Below are 21875 nucleotides of genomic sequence, written 5' to 3'. Positions count from 1 at the left end.
GTATTGTAGATTGCCCTTCTAGAATTGAACTCAAATTGGCACTTCGATGTTGAAAGGCAAAATAACCTTTAAAATATATCTAGTTGGTTTCCCCCCCCCCCTCCCGACCCCCTTTTGCCCCCCCAGCTGAAATTTAGTTTCTTCCAAAATCTTGTCAAAACTAAGATAAACCTGCATAGTTCAAGCATCAACAGAAACAGATCAGTTTTTTAGTACATATTTACATTTATAGTACTATAAGTTACTTATATATAGTACTTTTAAAGTACTAAATTGTACCTTTATGGTACCAAACGGCTTATTTTTTAGTTTTTACTGTCATTTCATTGGATTTGGGAAAATTGGCTCCAAATTTGCCCCCCCCCAGGATTTTGACGAAATCACGCCCCTGATCTTACCCCTCTCCTTTTTCTCTTGGATAGAGGGGATGGGTCTAATTTAAGCGTCAGTAAGCCCGTGTGATGAGTGTCTGAAATGGGATATATAATAAACAGATAAAACTGAAATTTGATGTTTTCATTCGTACTGAATGAAAATAATACATTTCTGAAACCCAAATTTGGAATTAAACACATTTTTTCAGGGGGAAGGGGTGGGGTGAAATGGAATATTATGTATCCACTTGGTGCTACTAAGAAATTGACGGCTCGTAAGTTTTTTTTTTCGTCCCTTGAATTTGCGCACACAAAAAATGTTTATCATAGCCGCGAACATTGTCGTATTTGTATTCTAAAAGGTAGGTTTCTTTCTTTCTTTTTCACTTTTTCTTGAAAAAAAAAGTGAAGCGGTCTTACTTTATGATATTTCATCCGCTTTGACAGTAACTTCCTAGCTACATGCCTTGCCCTTCGTCTCTCTGGGTGAGCTGGAAATGAATCATGGGGAAAGGGAACACTTTATGGATCCAGTGAATTTGGGCTCTTATTAAGGGACCTTGATGCGTGGATCAACTACCACCATCAGGTATGCTTGATGGGAGAAGCTTTTTCGACCCCCCCCCCCCCTGCAAAAATAAATAGAACGATTTGATAATGTTTTAACGTTTTCTAGCAATTTTCATGTGCTTTATCTGGCTTTATGCTATTGAGTGAATTTGGGTCCCTTGAAATGTCCCTCTCCAGTATATAAATGCACCGAATCATAATAGACAAATCACATCTTACATAACTTTAGCTCTAAAGAATAAGGTGTCAACTAATTACGCAGTTGAGCCTATGTGGTTTGCTTACTAAGACGGTGTAATGTTATTGCAATGAAATCATTACAATTTCTACCCTATCATTTTATTGTTATTTTGATCCATCCAGAGGATAAGACATAATTAAGATTATTTCTTAAGTGTTTAAAATTAGGATATATTGATAATTATGCATATTTATTGAATATTAAGAGACTGAATGGTTGCTTTTCAATTTCGTTCATCACACATATCTTGCAGAATCCTCTTTTTTTCTGAATTAAGCTCTGGATTATCGTACTCTTTACGATATGGGTTATCGTACTCAATTGAATTCAATTATTCCAACAGAAGAAGGCCCTATGTTTTTTTGGCAACTGGATTCCCTTTTCTCATCATTTTTGATCAACTGAATTCCATCATGAATTATTCATTACGTCCAAATTATAGGAAATAAATGAAATTATCAAAACGAAATCTTGTCTGAGTCTAAACTAGTGCTCATGTCGAGCCCGAGACACTCTTTGGAGAGCTGCTCTATTAGTATGAAAACTGGCACGAGCATCTGTAAGGCAGGGATGTGATGAAACAGACTGAGTGACTCCCACTTTCTGGTGAATTGTTTTATCTTTGGTTTCCCTTGAAAAGAATTCTCGCAGGCTTGTAGTATAGAAAAACCAAATATCATAAAACTAACAAATCCCATTGGTACAATCACATGTACAGTTAAATGTTTTTTTCGCAAGAGTCTGATTAACTTTTTTGTATCAATAGTTAACCACGTGAGATTCCTTTTACTTTTACTTTTAATCCGTTGATAGCGTTTGGAACATGTTCCAAGAAGAAAGCAGAAAAACAATTAGGAAACTCTTAACATTAAGGATATGTTCTTGAAAATCAACATTTTGTAGAAAATTCAAAGAGATAAAACCTCTAAATTGACTTTTTTTATTCATTGGCAATTATGTTTTTCATTTTGTTTAATTTTAATTTGTACTAAAATACAAATCTACTCCGTTTTCTAGTCCCTTTTTCAGCTTTTAATAGGTTCTAAATTAAGATTTTAAAAGCGGTATAGGGAATATCTTATTAAGAGAAAGTTGTTTTATTTCAAGTATGTAGTCAAAGTATAATTAATCTATTAGATGGCTTGTCAGATTTCTGGGGCATTCGACCACATTTTAGTGTTTTCTTACACAAATGAAAATTTTTAAGACAGGTTCCAACAGTGTTCGGCTCAAATATTTTTATTCTGATTTGGAGTGGTTTAGAATGGAAATTTAAGGGATTTTGAAGGTCTTTTAATTTTTGGGTGGATTTTACATTTCTACGAAACCTATTCTGCTCTCCAGTTTTTTGCTTGTATTTACTTTAACGTGCCTGTTGTTATATATTTCGCATATCGCACCTTTTGTCATTAATTCTGGATTAAAACAGAACTGTTCTAGTGGAAAATATCAATTTATATAAACTGTTATTCATTAAATAATGAGTCTACTTTTTATATCCAGTATTTAATTTTACCCCCAGAGTCCTGGTATCTCTGATTTAACAAACAAGTTTATATTCAGGATGTGCCATAAACCTTAGCCTTTAGTCTTCATGCCAAATTTTGCCACTTCATAGGTTAGAAGTGTCTTAAAACAAACGCTCAAAAAGTCTTATAATTCAGCCGTCCAAACCAAATAAATTTACACCATATGCAGTGTATTCATGTGGAATTATAGCTGACTCGTCTAAGCGCCAAATCTAAAATAAAACTACAAAAAGACGTTTTATTGTTCAACTATGAAACTGGAATTTCCAAATTTATTTCAAATAAATTTGTAATGTTCAAATAGTTCCAAATTCGCTGTCCGACGACTGTACCTTAATAATTGCTTTCAGTGGGCTATTAAAAAAGATCGTTTAACCATTAGTATAATCACGTAAGTATAACCCTTAGGTCGGGGGGGGGATATGCAAAATTAAATCTAACAATGAAATTGCAACTTTTGTGACATTCATTACCTTATCTTGAACTTGCTGTCAGACCGTCTACCTAAAGTATTGAAAGAAAAGGGGGGGGGGGGATTTTTTCTCTAATCCTCACAAAAAGGTAGGCCCTAGGGTTTTGTTCTTCTTTGTTTGTCGTCCGACAAGTTCTTTGACTAGCAGTTTAACGATTAATTTCAGTAGTCACTTAAAAAAAAAAGTATTTGCACGCAGGTCTGATCTTTAGGAGGGACTGCGTTCAGGCCCTTTAGAAAATCAAGGAACTGCTATTTTCGGCTCAGAATTTCCTTAGGGCTCGTCGGATAGATCCTGTTAGAATACAACCTATATGAAGGGACAAAGACATAAAATAATTCTGCCTTTTTGAACTAATAAGGTATGTTTTCTCATCTAAGAGGCCAGACTTAAAATTTTGACTTTGGCTATAGTTCTCAACAGGGCCGTATCCACGATTTTTTTTTTCGGGGGGTGTTTTACTCAAGGATTTTTTTTTTCGAAGGGAGTTACACAAAAAAAAACTAAAAAAACGTATAAAAAATTAGTTTATATCCATTTTGGTTACGTTTTTACGAGTCAAACCAACATTTTGGGGGGTGGGGGGGTTAAACTCCCTAACTCCATCAAATCTGATAGCACTTAAAATCATTAACACCATCTTTATAAATCTCTATTTATTAACCATTGCGTGATAAAATAATATAATATTCCAATAACATTCCGCCGGCTAGTGCTTCTTTGCAGGTGCTTTGATTTCTTCTTTGCAGTGTTCCACCTAATAAAAAACAATTATTGATTCTTATTGAAAAATACAAGAAAACACACAGAAACTGACGACTTTCATAAATCACGTACAGCGGATGTCGCGTGCCAAGCGTGGCGAAACCTTGTCAGACGTTACGCGGACGGTGCCACGTGTTGTGTAAGTGTGTGGCATACTTGGTGCTCCTATATGTACAACAGCTGGCGGAAAGTGGGCGACCCTTCAGAAATTGAAAGCCTCTTTTTATTTCTTTTGACATTTAATATATGAAGTGAATGTGATAGATAAATTCCGCAGCATAGGATTTACGATATCGGTATGCTTTTGCCTTACTGATATGATGTAAAACTTGAAATTTTCAATCCAATAAGAAAACCATCTTGCAATAGAAAGTTAATATTTCGTTCTAGCTAACACTGAATTAGAGACTGTGACTAATTTATAAGATCATATATCTAAATCCCCTCCTATCTGTGCATAATTTTTTTTTTTTTGCTCATGTATCTAGAAAGATGCAATCTTTTTTTTTCGGAAGTAAGAAGACGAAGGAAATATCAGCCTTTGGTATAGGTAAAAGGAAGGCAATTGATGTGGCGGATTAGACCCCAAGTCGAAACCGGTAGTTCTAATATCCTTTACACGGCTTTTGTATAAGTACTATTTAATACATAGATAATATTTCGGGGATGTGCAATTTTGTATAAAATATACAAACATTTTCTTGGTGCAATTATTTTGAGTGATATTAAGAAAATTTCTTTTTAATGTACTTCAATAAGCAACATTTAAGATTTTTGGCTTTTACTTATTTATTTTTTTTATTGTATTTTTGTTTATAATGCGTGCGAAACGGACTATATTCCGCCATTTCCGAAAAAACCAGCTGTAGCAAAGTTTTCTTTTGATAAATTGTACTACTTCAGTTGTTACTTCTTTTCACAAAATTAATTCAAAAAAATTAACGCAGGGTTTTTGATTACTAATGTTATTAATTTTACCTTAGTGTTGCATGCATATTTGAATTAAGTTATCATTTTAACTTTCCGTAGTTAATTGAGTCATCATTACTGCAATGAATGCAGTAAGAGACAAAGATATAAAATATGAGTGCTTAAGACATTAACTTTTGAATGCAAACTTCAAAATATATGCCTTGATATATTATCCTTGGTAAAATTTATTCGATTCATCCTAAGAAACTTCAGTTTTGCTGAGATGGAGAGAGAGAGAAAAGTCTGATTTGTATATTGCAAGCCTTTACAATGAAACCAGTGGTGTCAATTTGCAAAAATCCAAGGAAAGGGGTTGGGACAGAATGTATTTTCAAAATCTAAGGAGGGGGCAATTTTTAATTTTTTGATTTTTATAATGACAATGCAAAAAAGGTAGTTTTCATTGAAAATACGGGGAGGGATAGGGAAGTAGAAATCTAGTGGGAAATGTCTCCCTGTTCGCAACTCACTCCTCCACTGCTGCCACTGAAAGAAGCTCCATAGTATACCTTTGTTTTTCTGACCAAGTAGTACATAAAAAATTATAAGAAAAAATACGAAAACCGTCACTGATATATTGTGAGTATTTTCAATGAAATCAGAAGTTTGTATCCTTTATTAGAGCTGCGAATGCGGTATATGCAGGGCTTCCACTCTCGAATATTAAAATTCGGGGACAAGTCTTAAAAATTCGGGGAGTTTTCGGGGACAAGTCTTCAAGATTCGGGGATTTTTCGGGGAAAAAAACAAAATGAAATTTTCTTGTGAACATTTAGGAGCCAAGAAGTTTTAGCTTCGTTTTCAGGCTCAGGTGGGGCTTGGTTCCACATAGTAAATCAGGCCTTTTACAGAGTAGGTTTTAGAGCCTGAGGAGGAGATTGGAACCCATAGCTGCAAACGCTTATTGCTGATATTGCGGCAAAAACTTCAAAATTGTTTTCAAATTAAAAACAGTGGAGCACAGGTGAAATTGTAAATACCAGTAGCAATTTTTCATTAGGACATGACCTCAGTAATTCATTAATGATATTGAAAAAAAAAATTGTTTGATGTTTATACATAGGTAAAATAAATAAACAAAATTAAACCTTTAGGTATGGGGCAACATTAAAACTTAGAACAAATAAGAACTAAATTAAACAAGCAAATTTAAACTTAAATTAAAAAGGGAATTTCGACTACAATTGACACATTATTGGTTTTTCTTGCTGATTCTAAGGTCTTAAGTGTTTACTCCCCCAAGAAATCCCCCCTCAGAAAAACCGGAAAATACTCCCCTCACAAAATACCCCCTGCAGAAGATACTCCCAACGAAAAGTACCCCCGTGGAAAAGAAAGTACCTCTGCGCAAAGTACCCCCGCTAAAAATACCCTTGGAAAATACTCAATCCCCCCCTGCAGAAAATACCCCCTCGGAAAATATATTTTTTCATTGGTTGTTTCTACTATGCTTTCCTTTCTTTTTATTACCTCATAATCACTATATAGTCACCGATTACCCCCCAACCCTGCGGCCATTCATGTTCCAAATATAATATTTATTGCAGTCTCATTTTTATATTAGCCCTTCTGATGGCTGGACATGATAGCTATAGGCTGCAAATCATATAAAAATCACTTATTCTTTTTCTTCACACTAACATTATTTGGCATTATTAACCAACAGTTCGTGATAAACATAATGTCGAAAAATAATGTAAAAGTTGACAAGAAAACAATTTGAGCCTAATAACCAAATTTTTACTTTCAGCTGTAATATAAATTTTCTTATGAAAAATATTTTTGGGGTCACTTTCGTTTAAATCCCCTATTCTCTGACCTTGTTCATGGTCTATAGCAAAAATTTTCTCATTAGGGGGAGGTGTATCTTTTGTGGTAAGAAGATTGTATTTAGTGATTTTTCTTAAGAAGAAATAAATTGTACCACAATTTCTTTAAATTCTTTTGTTTCTATCTCAGAATTCGCCTTCACACATGATTACTAATTGTTCAAGAATTAGAAGTTGTAAGGATAGGCCTAGATATTTAAACAAATTGATTTGGCTCTCCCGAATTTGAGCAGAATATTTTTTTCGTAAAATTTCTTTCACCTAAGTAACAGTTTTGCGAAACCGTAAAAAGATCCTACAACTGCAGTTTAAAATATTACACCCACTGAAAATATTACACGGGTGAAGGGACCAGAATAATAATTGTGAAGGGAGTGCTGGGTAAATACGTTCGATGATAAAACGTGGTATAACAAGTACAATTATCAGATAAAAAAAAGAACTTAAATTTTACACACCGAATGAAAAAAAAATTTAAATGGCAAGAATTCCTGGCAAAAAGATCAATTCCTTCAATATATTACGGGTTAATCATTCAGTATTAAACATTAATACAGTATGTCCCAAACCAAAAATAGCAGAAGTAAACTAAATTTAAACTTATGACAAAACAATTCCCCTTCTTTAGACGTTCAATTTCAAAACCCAAAACCATACTGAGCGTTCCGTTAAACAACTATAAATATAATTCTTGGCTAATTTTGTTAAGATTATCTGGACCACGAATGATGTAAATTCAAGCGTTCTATACGGTATTTGGAATACTTCATTCGAAGTGGTTTAACCTAAATGCTGCAAAATGATACTTTTGTAAACATATGAAGAACCGTCCATGCTTAAATTGTATCAGTCTGTTTCTATGCGAAGCAACACAGGAGACGAAAATTAACGGAGAAGAGAGTAGTGAGAAAGTATGGTATGTAAAAAAATGTTTGCTAGGGATAGTTACTAAGGGTGACACTGTGGTTGGCTGATTTTAGGGGAACCCAATTTTTTTTCGGCGAGACACATAGATTTCGGGGAAATCCCCGAAAATTTGGGGATAGTGGAAGCCCTGGGCATATTTTTCATAGCTTCATTCAGATACTGACCTAATAGTGGTAGTTATTAATTATATGCAAATCGTCTTATAAAATGCAATTGTTTTCTAAATATGTCTTCCTCTTTATTAAAATAAATTTATTGCATCCTTACAAACCAGGCAAAAAATTATGTTGGTAAACAAAAGCTTATAAGCAGTGTTCGCGCCCGAAACAGAAGACGAGCCACAACAGTTCAGATGGAGTGAAGAAATTCTAACTGCTTGCACGTAGTGTTGGGCGATATTCAATATCGATTTTGATATATCGATATATCAGAGCAAATATCGATATCGAATATCGAAACGAAAATATCGATATCGAAAACGATATTTGAACATATTTGACTATTTTCGGCCTTTTCTGCTACAGGTAAACGTCCTGCAGAAAAGATCCAACACAAAAAATTGTTTGGGAAATGGGCGAAAAGAAGAACAATGATGTATTTAATCCATTGACTAATACATGCTGATACACAGCATACTTACCTGTATCCATAAGTTGGTATAGCCTGTTCTCAAACTCAAAATACGTTTAGTCAGGAGGACTTCCAAATGTTGCTGAGAACTTCCAAAAGGCCTTGGCTGTATTAATGCCTTCTAAGCTGATAGGCCTTGCTCATATAAGAGAATTGGCTTTTTATGCTGATTCCAAGTATATAGGGTTCATTCAGTTTAATGTTCCCATCAAAAGCTCCGAGTCTGAGAAAATTTGCGTGATTTTCGAGAAAGGGGAGAAACACTCCCAAAAAGACAAGGACTCTTAATGACAAGCGTACCATCAGATTCAGCATATTATGGAACCCTACTGTAAAGATTCAACCTCCCATCTGCATAAATGTAGAATTTTGTATTTTCTGTCAGAATAAAAATCAAGGATGTATGTATGTTTAGTTCTATTTTTTTCGCCAGTGCGATCACATCAAATCAAAGGCCCATGAATTTTGGGAAAGTGCTCGTTCGAAAGAAAATAAGAGTTCTAGTTCCCTTTTAAAGTGACCCGAGATATTGGAGAGTCACAAGCCCCCCCCCTCCCACGCCCTTTTTTCCCTGTAAACACCCGATCCCAATTTTGAGATATTCATTTTTTTCACCATAGTTGAAAGATCAAAAAAATGTTCCTCCGGTGATAACCTGACTCCCCGCAACCTGAGGAAAGGGCTTTAAGCTATGAATTTACCTATTGTTTACTTATAGTATTTTTTATTTGTAAGTAAACAGGCCTTTTTCGGGGAGGGGGACTTTTCTGTGGGGGGATTTTCCACAGGTAGAATTTCCCATGGGCAGGGAAGTTTCCGGGGATGAACTAACAAAAGGGAATTTTACACCGGAGAATTTGTCATAACTCCTTTACGAAATTCGTCATAATGTTTCTCTGCCGATTCAATTTTTGATGTAGAGATGTTCCGAGGAAATTGTCATGATCCCCCCATGGTACTCGGGGGAAGGGCGATAAGTTATGAATTTTGTCTGTTGTTTACATATAGTTTCTGTTATTTGGAAGTAAACAGACGTTTTTAGGGAGGGAAATTTTCCGCAAGGGGATTCTCCACGGGTAGAATTTTCCATGGCCTGGAAGTTTCCAAAGATGAACTTACAAGGAGAAATATTACACGGGAGAATTTGCCAGAACTTCTATATCAAATTCATTTTACTTTCTCTTGGCCGATTCAATTTAACATCTAGAGATGTTCCGGGGATATTATCCGGGGTGAATTTTCAGAGAGTTTAAAATTGCCTGGGACATTTTTTATGAGAGGGAGGGAGTTCTCACGGGGGAAATTGTCCATGGAAAAAGTTTTCAGTGGGAGCAATTCTTCGTGGCGGAATTTTCTGCAGGAGATATTCTCCATGTGGAAATTTTTCGCGGGGGAAATTCTTCATCAGAGGATTTTCTGTGGAAGAAACTTTCCATTCGGAGGATGGAATTTCAATGAAAAATTTCCTATTGATGGGGTTTTCCGGCATGATTTGAAAAAGATTAAAAATTAAATGAAAGACAATTCTTTTTATTCAAATGAAAATAGACTTAAGAGAAATTTCTAGGCGAAATTGTCCGCAAGAAAATTTCTGGGTGGAATTTTCAGCAGGGACGGATTTGTAGAGGTGATTTCCTGGCATTAAATGAAAACAACCAAAACTTAAATAAGAAAAAAGTTTTTTCAACGGAAACTAGGGAGAAATATTGAAACTTAAAACAAAAAGAAATCCTACGTATGTGAGGGGAGTTACCCCCTCCTTTAAAGAGTTCCAATTATCCAAAAACAACTTCTGAAACACAAGAGCTACTTAATTAGAATAAGAAGCTTGTTTTTAAAATACTAGAAAAAACGTATATGAAGGGCATCCCTCTCATATACGGAATAATTTCTGTTCGTTTTAAGTTGTAATGATGTCCCTTACTTTCAGTTGAAAAAACATGTTTTCTTTTTTTTTCTTTAATCACTGAAAGGTAGAACAAATGCTCAGGGAAAAAACATTGACATGTTGCTGAGTTTGAATAGCCAAAAGTAGCCAGTAGGTCGTCTTTCTTTATCCTGAGCCCGAGTAATTTCAAGTCAAGATTTCTATGACATTCACTCTTGTAATCGAAGTTTGTTTTTATTGACTGATTTTCAATTATTCAAAGTTTAAAATAATTGTGCAAAATATCCTTTTATTATAATTTTTTGTACTTTTCTGTCAGCCAGGACACACACGAGAATTTGTATCTGCAGGTACAGGCTCTAAACAACCGATATGCTTGGTGACTAAATAGTATATATATAATTTGGGCTGTATATTCTCACACTATAGGGGTGGTGGTGTGGGGGTTAAGTAGAGCGGGCTGCATGCAATAAGTAACCTAACCTAAATAAACCAAAATACCAACTAAATATTTATGAAAACATAGCTACACTGAGTCGAAGCTAATTGTCTCCGTATACAAACAGCAATATACCAGTTGTTGTCTGATTTTATAGATTCAGATTCTCGAGTGTGTAGTGGCTAACATATAAGTACCCAATTTTCTTTAACTTTGACAAAGCCAAGAGTTAATCTAAATAAAAACTGATCAGAAATATTGAAATCGATATATCGATAATAAAAATATCGATATTTCGATATATCGATTAATCAAATTATCGACCAACACTACTTGCACGTTTTGTGTCATACTGATTGAGAATTCCTTTGCTTTTTTATCTTATCATTTATGTTAATATATTTACGCAAGTAGTCTGTATATACAAATGCCATCTTTATGGAATTCATAATTCTGTATATGCAAGGAAGGGTATGCGAAAGCACAGGATGGCTGTTCCCCAACCCACCATTGTACCTCCTGGATGGAGGACCATGAAGTGAAGATCAATGCCGCAGGTTCGGACTATGAAGTTTAGTGTCGCCACCAGCTTGACCTTTTCACTTTATATGCAAATATATATTTTATGATATTGGAAATATCCTTTATTGCAAAATCTAGATTCACGACTAACAGAAAAAGTGATAAAACTAGTTTTCCTTCTTCTGAAAAATTGAGATAGTGAATTTTTGAAAATCGTCACATAATTAAACAGTGTTTGCTGTCCTGGTGAAGTTAGAATAAATTTGGAATTGACGAACTAGAAGACTCTAGTCAGCAAACCACTTGTGGGGTCTATAAGAATTTCTTTCTGTAAATCATGAGGTAAAGTTAGAATGAGCAATTAGAGAACACTGTTCATATTCAGTCTGCAACTGTGGGCTTACGAAATAAATTGTAAATCAAGGGGACCTACAGTCACAAAATTTTGAGATAGGGTAAGCAGCCTAAGGGTGTATTGATAACTTTTATGGAGAGGGGGGGGGGGGGTAAAGTGTATTTTACGGGAAGTAAACAAAAATTTTGCCACAAAAGCGTTAAAATTTTATCCAATATTGCAAATTTGAACCCTTTTCACATATTTATGGTCTTCCAGAGGAAGGGGACTCCCCTTTTGGAACCCTTTATACAACCCAGTAAGATAATTACATGAGAAGGTCATGGGACCGTTACTTCACTTTATTCCTTCCAGTCACTACTACCATCTGCGGTGGCTTACACTTGTACTATTTTGGCATTCTTTTTCTGAAACCGCTTGACAATATGTTTTGAAGGATCAATTAGGTGGTTCCTATGTTTTCTTATTTATTTCTATTATAGTTTGCCAATGTTTGGTTGTAGTTTTACAAATTTTTATTATTTATATTTAGATAAAAAATAACTGATGAAAGATTCATTTAGAAAAAGAAGATTAAGAAAAGAGAGAAAAATCTTGAAGAGGAAAAGATGTAATGAGAGAAGAAATATTACATCCAAAATGTAATGCAATTTGCTGCTAAATTTCTTTAAATGGTCTCTGAAAGATCATCTAGCAAGTAAAACAATATTTTATTTGAAGCACTCAGGGTTTCGAATCTACCACCAATAATTTTGCTCTTACACTATCTACTTTGCAACAAAACGGCTCTTTAAGAATTTTAAAGTAAGGCTAGGTTGATCTAAATAGAGCTTATAGCAATAGTGTTACATTTCTAGTGATTTTTGGAAGACGAACTGTCAATTTGGGTGTTGAAAATCTCTAGGGAAATATTACGGTAAAGCATAGTTCATAAGAGGATATTTTGAAAATAGACAGGCTATTACATCCATCGGTAGTGCCCACGTCGCGCCAAATTTTTCTGAAGATCATAATTTTTTTTTCGTCTGTTGGTACTGTTTCATTTGTGAAATACTGAGTTTCACTCCCAGTGACCAACTGCCTGGCTTCTTATATCCAGAGCTTACGTTATATGCTCTTCTAATTTCGTTTTTATTTGTGGTGCTAAAAGGAACAAAATTGTTGGAAGGGAAGACTCCCAAAGAAATATGTGTACAGGATTTAGTTTTGGCTCTCTCTGACCTCACTCGTGAATAAGGCAGATACACTCTGGTATATATATATATATATATATATATATATATATATATATATATATATATATATATATATATATATATATATATATATATATATATATATATATATATATATATATATATATATATATATATATATATATATATATATATATATATATATATATATATATATATATATATATATATATAAGAATTTATTTTGGGGATTAAGTAAGAAAAGAAATTTCATTAAAACAACCAATTTATCCTTGAAAATTACAATAGTGAGGAAAACGGCAACAATCGTGAGACCCTCGCCAAGGCTTCTGTGAATACTTTAGTAAATAACTCAAAAAGATAGATAAATAAAAAAAGAAGCCTAAAAGAAGGATAAATCATAGAGGTGACGTTCAGTGCTCGCTTAAACAGCGTTACCTTTTGGTGACGCTGTTTCTACCAATCGGCAGAGTAAGGTCGAGAACTTTGTATGGCAAATTTAACATAAATTTTCCTTTTCGCAAGGGATTAGTTTGGAATTAGGACGATTGTTATTGTTACTCCTCACAATTTTTTGGTTTCTTGGGATGCAAAGCTTCATTTTGTATCAGAAATTTTTTTCTAGTTACTTTGATTTTTTTTTTTTTGTTTGCTCACCATGCAATAGGAATAACAGATTTTTGTAAAATTTAATATTTGTTTGCAGCGAAAATTGTTTTCTTTTTACAAAGCGAATGTGTTTTAAACGATTTTACTGATAATTGCTTAAGGCACCTGATTATAAAAATTTGTTCGCTTTTCGCTAAAAATCGAGACGGATTTAATTGAACTTTAAACTGTTCCTTATAAATTAACAGCTTTGAAGCTTCCCACGACAAATGCTCTTACCTTGGTGTCACAATGCTCAACTACTTTAGAAGACTGTTCATGATATTCCTGTTTCTGAGGTTCACAGTGCTTGATTTCTTGAGATTGCTGATACTTCTGTGGCTGTTGTGTCTGCTGACCAGTCATTTTTTTCTGTAAGGAAAAATAAGTGCATTTCTTGATTCAGAAATTAGCTCTGTGGAAAGATGAATTTTTTTGAAAGATGCAATGTCTTTCAGTAGTAAAAAAAAATATCTCAGAAGAAGAAGAAAAAATGTTGCACAGTTTTATCGTGAGCTTGGATGGATTGGGAATAGTAATTGTGTCCTTATTGCAACTAAACTATATTTTTAAAATAAAAGTGGTGACGTTAAGAATTTGACGACCAATTTTGGGCATAATAACATAAAGTGCTTTTATGCTCTAATTATAGCTGTAAAAAAAACACTGAACAAAATATGCCATTTGTAACTATTTTTTTTACTTGTCAATTTTTTAAAACTTTTGCCAAGGTTTATTTTCTGTTTGTTTCAATTGAAACTATTTGGACGTGATTTTGACCTGGTTGTTGCATGAACACCTCGTTTGTCATTATTTTGGCTCACTTTTGGTAAAGAGTTTTTTTTATTATTATTTTTTATATATAGTACGATTGGACGATGTAAAGGCAGAAGTAACATATTTTCTAAAATGATAGATATCATCAACACATGTTTGCGAAAATTTTCTGAACGAAAGCAAAACTGTGAAACTTCATTTATTCCTTCTGAAATCTCGACTATTCCCGTAAATTTTCTAACTTTTTTCGGGGTTTTTATATTGTCCATGGACGGACTTATTCCTAGGATTTGAGCTATTAAAGCTCAATTTCCGAGAAAAGTTAGAAAAGTCTATTAAGAACACCATGACAAAATTAACGAAGAAAAAATATAAACAGGCAGGCAGGATTAACAATTTCGTCCAGGGAAGACAAATTTGGATGCTTAAGTACTATACTAACAACTGACTGCAGCACCGAGCCGCCTGAGTCTATTAGAGCTACGCAAAATCCTTCTTCATCCCAATCTATTGAAAGTCACCATCTTTCTACCCTCCCAAAACGTTCCAATTTCCATTAAATCCTTCCTTGCAGCCTCCTTCTGCTCCATTGGGTGACAACCAGCTCCGTCTTTCTTCCGTCTTTCGGAGTGCCCGCAATCCAGAACCATCCTTGTCCACTGACATCACTGTAGCTTCCAAGGTTCGCAAACTTATGTTCCTGCTCTTTCAAACTTTTTTAACTGTCGAAAAACACCCTAGGCCTTGGCAATTCCACTTTTAACATCTTTACTGCATCGACCAACTTTACTGATAATACTACCAAGGTAAGTGAAGCTATCCACTCGATCGATCTTCCCTTTACCCAGCATGATCTCTTCGCCTTCACTTATTCCCAGTCTAAGCGATTTAGTCTACTTAACATTAGTTTTCAAACCTATTCCTGCGCCCTCAACTCTCGAACCCAAAAAAGTCATTCATTTTGCTAACATCTACATCAAGGATCCCCAAATCATCAGAATGATCAAAGCTTATGAGAGTTTCACTTTCCTATTGGATTCCATGCTCTCCGATAACCTATATCATGCGTTTTAGGACAAAGTTCATCAAAGCGATTTATGTAAATGGCGATAAAACACGGCACTAACTAACGATTCTCCTGATTCAATAAGAACCCAGCTACAAACCTCATTTCCTACTTTGATTGCTGCAACGTTACTCTCGTACATAGCATTAATCACTTCAATGTATTTGTCTGCTATACCATGTAAGGATAGGGCCTTTATTACAGCATCTCTAAGTCAAAAAGTATCATCATATTAAGTAATTTGCTTCATGCAGAAACCGAGATGATTCCTCTATAATTAGCGTACTCATTCTTGTCACATTTCTTATAGAATGGTTTAATCTAAGTATTCCTAAAATCTCTAGGTATTTCCCCCTTCTGAAAGATCATAATCGCAATCTGCAGTAATTTATCTCAAACTGTACAGTCACCACATTCAAGAAACTCATTTACTACACTATGAGCGCCTGAGGCTCAATGATTTTTTAATTCTTGTAGTACTGTTACTAATTCTTCCCTGAAAAATAAATCTTTCTTCGCTTCTAAAGTGTCACGAACTTTTTCATTGTTTTCTATGGAATTTCCTGTAACTTTATTATGGTTTATCACATCCTCAAAATGTTCTGCCCATCTTTCTTTAAATATTTTCTTATCACTAACTCTGGCGCCGTTCCTATTCATAATTAAATTTTTAAAAAAACAAGTTTTTTCAACTGAAAGTAAGGATCAACATTAAAACTTAAAACGAACAGAAATTAATTAAGTGTATGAAGTGGATTGCCCCCTCCGCAACACCTCTCTCTTTACTCTAAAATGTTTTAATACTTTTAGAAAAGCTTCCTATTGTTCCAATTAAACGACCCTTGTGTTTCAGAAGTCGTTCTGAAAGAATTGGGACAAAATTCAAACTTTAGCGTAAAGAGCGAGGTAATCAGGAGGGGATAATCCCCTTCATGCAAGTAATAATTTCTGTTCGTTTTGAGTTTTATTGTTGCTCCTTACTTTCATTTGAAAAAACTTATTTTTTAAATTTAATTTCTGATCGTTTTTAAGTAATGCCAGGAAATCTAGCCCCACCTCCACGGAGAAATACCACTCCCCACGGAAATATCCTCTAGGTAATTCAATCCCGGTGAAAATTTACCCGGACAATTACCCTTAACAACTCCACGCGTAAAATTGAGATCGAAAAGAGAAAGCAAGAGATTTAAAAATAATTATGTATAGGAATTCTTGCAAATTCCCCCAGTGCAATATTTCGCCTCACAAGTTCACCCCCTGGAAACTTTCCTCCCCATAGAAAATTCCCCCGTGGAAAAACCCCCAGCAAAAAATCCCCCCACCCCCTACGAAATTGTATACATACTTCACAGTAACAAATACTATGTGTACAAAATGAGCAAATTTCATTAAGATCCCAATACTTTTAGGGGGTGTTTCCCCCTTTTTTCGAAAATCAGGCAAATTTTCTCAGGCTCGTAGCCTTTCATCGGTAAGACTAAAGTTAATGATACTTAAATATTTAAAATCAGCCTAATAAGCCGATTCTTCTGATACATCTATTGGTATCAAAATTCCGTTTTTTAGAGCTTCGGTTACTATTGAGCCGGGTCGCTCATTACTTACAGTTCGTTACCACGAACTGTTTGATTAAATAAAAACAAAAACAAGTCGGTTCAACCGAAAGTAAGGAGCAAGATTAAAACCTAAAACGAACATGAATTATAACGTATATGAGGGGGTTCGCCCCCTTGTCAATACCTCGCTCTTTACGCTAAAGTTCGAATTTTGTTCCAATTCTTTAAGAATGACCCCTGAATCACAAAGGCCCGTTAATTAGAATAAACAGCTCTTTTGAAAGTACTAAAAAGCTTTAGCGTAAAGAGCGAGGTATTGACGAGGGGGCGAACCCCTCATATACGTAATAATTTCTGTTGGTTTTAAGTTTTGATGTTGCTCCTTACTTTCAGTTGAAAAAAACTGTTGTTTTTTTTTGTTTAATTTCTAATCATTTTTTTTTAATTAATGCACGGAAATCCGGCGCCCCCTTCATGGAATAGTCCCCTTACCCATGAAGAATTCCTCCACGGAAAGTTCCAACCCACGTAACCCCCTCCCCGACCCCCCACTAGAAAAAAAATCCCTCCTGAAAACGTCTGTATACTTTCCAATAACCAATGCTGTATGGAAACAATGGGCAAAGTTCATAAATTTCATCCCTTCCCCCGGGGACTGTGGGGGATTAAGTCATCCTCAAAGACATAGTTATTAGGTTTTTTCGACTATGCTGAACATAATGGCTATCTCAAAATTTGGATCGGAGGATTTTGGGGAAAAAATGAGCGTAAGAGAGGCCTTGTTGCCACCCAATGTTTTAGGTCAATTGAAAAGGGCACTAGAACTTTTAATTTCTGCTCAAATGAGCCCACTCGCGACATTATAAGACCATTGGATCGATACCATCACCCCTGGGAAAATTAAATAAATAAATAAACACACATCCGTGATCATTCTTCTTGCAAAAAAAATACAACATTCCACATTTTTGCATATTTGAGCTTGAAACCTCTACAGTAGGGGTCTTTGATACGCTAAATCTGATTAAGATTCTATGACTTTTAGGGGGTGTTTCCCCCTTTTTCCGAAAATAAAGAAAATTTTCTCAGGCTCGTAATTTGATAGGTAAGACTAAACTTGATGAAACTTACACATTTGAAATCAGCATAAAAAATCCGATTTTTTTTATGTATCTATTGGTATCAAAATTCTGTTTTTTAGAGTTTCGGTTACCATTGAGCCGGGTCGCTCCTTACTTACAGTTCGTTAAACGGGGACAAATCTAGATTGGCTATTCCCTCTCGGTTATTTACATGCGAATACAATATTTTACTGTTATGCCGTTTGGCTGCATCTTCCAGACCTTCAGCAATTTTATCCATGGCCTCCACATCACACCTTCTTAATTCATGTTTTAATGCTTTCTCTACTTTCCTTACATTCCTCTTATTTTCACATGATATGTCACTCAAATACTTACTGTACAAGTCCCTCCTCTTATCTAGTAGACTTAAAGTGTTTTCACTAATATCTTTAGCCTCGTTTCTAACTTTCCTCTGCTACTTCATAAACTATTCTTCTAAAATTATCCATCCATCTTTTACATTGTTAAATTTTAGAATCTTTAGCTTAATAGTCAACTGTTTCTGGTAAGTTTTTCTCAAATTTTCATTCTGGAGTATACCAACTTCATAACTTCTCGGAAGGTAGCTACTCTTCCTAAATTTCAGCTTTACGTTTAGATTTCAGGTTTGTAGCTCCTAGACACTACTAGATGGCAATCTTTACTTTTTACGTTAATAGTAGCACTCCTGTATACCCTAATATCTTGTATCGATCCTGGCAGTCTTTGGCTTACAATAACATAATCAATAAGGTTGGCCGTCTTACCTTCATGTGACTATCTTGTTAACCTATTGGCCATTTTATGACCAAATACTGTTTTGGTTATAACTAGATTGTCATACCTACAAAAATGTAGCAGTCTGTAAACGTTACTATTTTCTTTTCCTACACCAAATTTACCAAGGCGAGGATATCATCTATACCTGTTTCTATTAATAGGAATACCATATTTCTACCCAGGACCGTGTCCATTTGTTCCTTTAGATTGAAGTAAAATTCATCTGAGTCACTACTATCTCCATTGACCGGTTTTACAGGGGCATATACTACTATGACTGATACCCTGCCATTTTTAGTCATAAAATGAGAGTATTTTCAATATTTATACCTTACCAGCAAGAGCAGATCCAGGATTTTTTTTTTTTTGGGGGGGGGGGCAAAATAGACTGATCCGATAAACTTGCTGCGTTAGGAGCAAGTTAAATTAACGCAAACTTGCGCTTATTAAGTAAATTACACTACTTCAGACTACGTTAGGGGGGAGGTGCGCCCCCTTGCCCCTCCCCTGGATCCGCCACTGCTTGCCAACCTAAGCAAGACTTAACAGTTTTCTTATTCATCATGAGTCCTACTCCCTGACTATGCGCCCCATCCTACCTGCCTGACTAAAAAAAAATCTCTATCACCTAATTTCATGTTTTTTGTCCCTGGGATATGAATTTTTGAAGCTCTTAACAGTCCAGTTCAAAATACACTTTCAAATATTCTCTATTTTCCCTCTACTGGTGATATAGTTGCAAAATATTGTCACGTTATATGTAAAATTGGTTTCTGATTAAGAATAATTTTTATAGCCTTTGAACAAAACATATGTTGGCCCTGCCTAGTCCACGGCAATCCCAAATGTCAATAATAACTGTTCGGAAAGCTAAAAGTAAACGGAAACCGAAAACAGCAACTATATATTACTAATAATAGTGTATTGCACCTGGTGGTCACCGTAAGTTGGTTTTCCTTGGAGCGCTTCTTGGCGCTTAATTATTGTTATGCTACATTAACTTTATTAAGTAAATAAAAACAGAAGTAGAAAATTTACCAAATGTGTAGGTCTTGAATTCAGACACACAATTTCATTGATAGAAAGAATTATGTTTTCATATTTTATATAGAATTTGTTTCCTTCACGTTCATTATTCAACAGACCACAGAGTATGTGATCTGTTGCGACATAAGGTATACATAGTAGCTATTTAATTGGGTGAAGGGGGAGGGAAAAAAATCCGCAAAGTCTATTTGTGGAACAAAAAACTTTTCGAGCTTTAATTTGGAATCCAGCCTTCAAAGACATTAAATGTCTTTAAAAGACTATTTACTTGCCTTTTTAAGACTATTTACAAGATTTACTTGTCATTATGTTGGCAAAACAAAAAAAAAGAGCAAAAGGATTGAAATATTTGAGAAAATTTCGAGATTAGAAGTTTATAACGGGATTCAACTACTATTACAACTTCTAATAGCTCACTGTATTACCATGCCACCCAAGACTAACAGAGCTGCGCACGCTCCTCTTCAACCCCAATCTACTGGAAGCTTCACTCTTCATCCTCTCCTATGAAATTCCTATTTCCCTCAAATCCCTCCTTATGACCTCTTCTCACAACATTCGGGGTCGATTTGCTTTTCATTTGGCCCCAGATGGATGTCTTAAAAGCATAATATTTGGTAATCTATCACCCTAGTTTTGAATAATATATTATTAAAAGATTCAAGTACCCCTTGACGACGTCAATAATTCGGATTTATTTCAAAATAAAGGCTTCTCCAAGATGTCTTAAACAAGGAAGAAGTTTATATTTATTGTGCCTGTTGCTAAAAAAAAAAAAATGCTAAAAAACAAGCGATAAATAAATGTGATAAAGAAGATCCATTCCTGGTTTTGGTTATAGTATACCAAATAATTGGGGGGGGATATCGTTTGCTGTCGCATCAGGAATCGAGAGTTCATTCCACGCACCTTATTATTGAGCTAGTGAAATTGGCTTCAAAAGTATTTTAGATTACTGCTAAGTGGTATACATCCTTTTGGGTGGTTATTAAATTTAGTTAAGGGGGGTTCGTTCTTCAAAAGTAACCTTAATTAACTGGAAAATGAGTTTACTAAATTGGCGTTTAAAAGGCTAAAACACAGTTGGGGCGACTAAATTTCAGTGAATGCTCATCTGTAGCAAGTGTCTGCCCTGGGAATGGTTCTCGATGGTAAAAAAAAAAAAAAAAAAAACAGGCTTGGTCCTTGATCGTAAGACACACTATATTAAGCCTGCGTTAAATAACAACTCAATTTATTTTGTGAATAATTATGACATGCTCAAAAATATAAATTACTTACGGCAGAGTTTACTTTAGAAGAGTTATGTACTAAATTAGATTTGAAACTAAACCTGATTATTTAAAAAAAAAGCTTTTTATTACGTAGTGGAAGGAAGGATTAAAGAAATAGCTAAGACCACAATTTCCTTTAACAGAGATAAAGTGTAACCACACATTTTTCCTTTTCAGTTTCTAGGAAATCACTTTTTATTGCAAAAATTAGAATTCTACGATAAGTTCTAGAAAAAAGATTTTTTTTGCTTATTACGTATTTTATGAACAGATATGGCGAAGTTGCGACGTGACGCGCAATAATGTAAACTTTTGCTAATGCTTTGGGCTAAGCATGAAGAAGGCAAGCCTTGTTCTTCCCACTTTCATTTTTTCCTAAAATTTACTGGAACGAAAATGCCACTTCTTGTTTGCTTTCGGTTTTGGGCCAAAAATTATCCTCCGCCAAATTTTAATGTGATAATCTGGATGTCGGGCATCATTCCACTTTTTAAACTGATATTTTTTCAGCTAATTGTTTTCGCACAATTTGTCTCTCAACGCAAAAATAATGAAGAAAAATAACAGAACATGCCTCAGGTCCTGATGTCCTTCGTCTTTCAAATGAAACAACACACATCTTGTAACCTTTCTGCTAAGCATAAAAATCTTAGTGATCTCTAGGGAACAGCTAACTCTACTCTCGCGACGGGTTTCATACAAAGCTCTATTTTTCTCTCGAGGATCGTTCAGGGGATACGTGAGTGGCAAACTTAGATACCTCTGCGTCCAAAGAAAATTCTCTGTACCGCAGGCAGTAGTTACCCTGCTTGAATTTGCTAAAATCAGTAATAAGCATCGCCATAACTGTGTGGCAAAGGAACAAATGATGAAGATTGTAAACTGAGATAAAG

At 34.8% G+C, this 21875-nt stretch overlaps 1 long non-coding RNA gene across 1 annotated transcript; it reads right to left on the bottom strand.

Annotated features, from left to right (window-relative positions):
- Nucleotides 1–3823: 3823 nt before the first annotated feature.
- LOC148953203 (uncharacterized) lies at nucleotides 3824–21034 on the bottom strand. The gene is made up of 3 exons (XR_016141628.1): nucleotides 20990–21034; nucleotides 13620–13751; nucleotides 3824–3944 (listed from the first exon to the last, which is right to left on the bottom strand). It is a non-coding gene; the product is annotated as an uncharacterized LOC148953203 (long non-coding RNA).
- Nucleotides 21035–21875: the final 841 nt, after the last annotated feature.

Source organism: Artemia sp. Qi Xiang Cuo, chromosome 4 (assembly GCF_049724085.1).
Source record: "Artemia sp. Qi Xiang Cuo chromosome 4, ASM4972408v1, whole genome shotgun sequence".
NCBI lineage: Eukaryota > Metazoa > Arthropoda > Branchiopoda > Anostraca > Artemiidae > Artemia > Artemia sp. Qi Xiang Cuo.
Note: the sequence above shows the minus strand (reverse complement) of the source record. Positions and strands in the feature narration are given on the sequence as shown.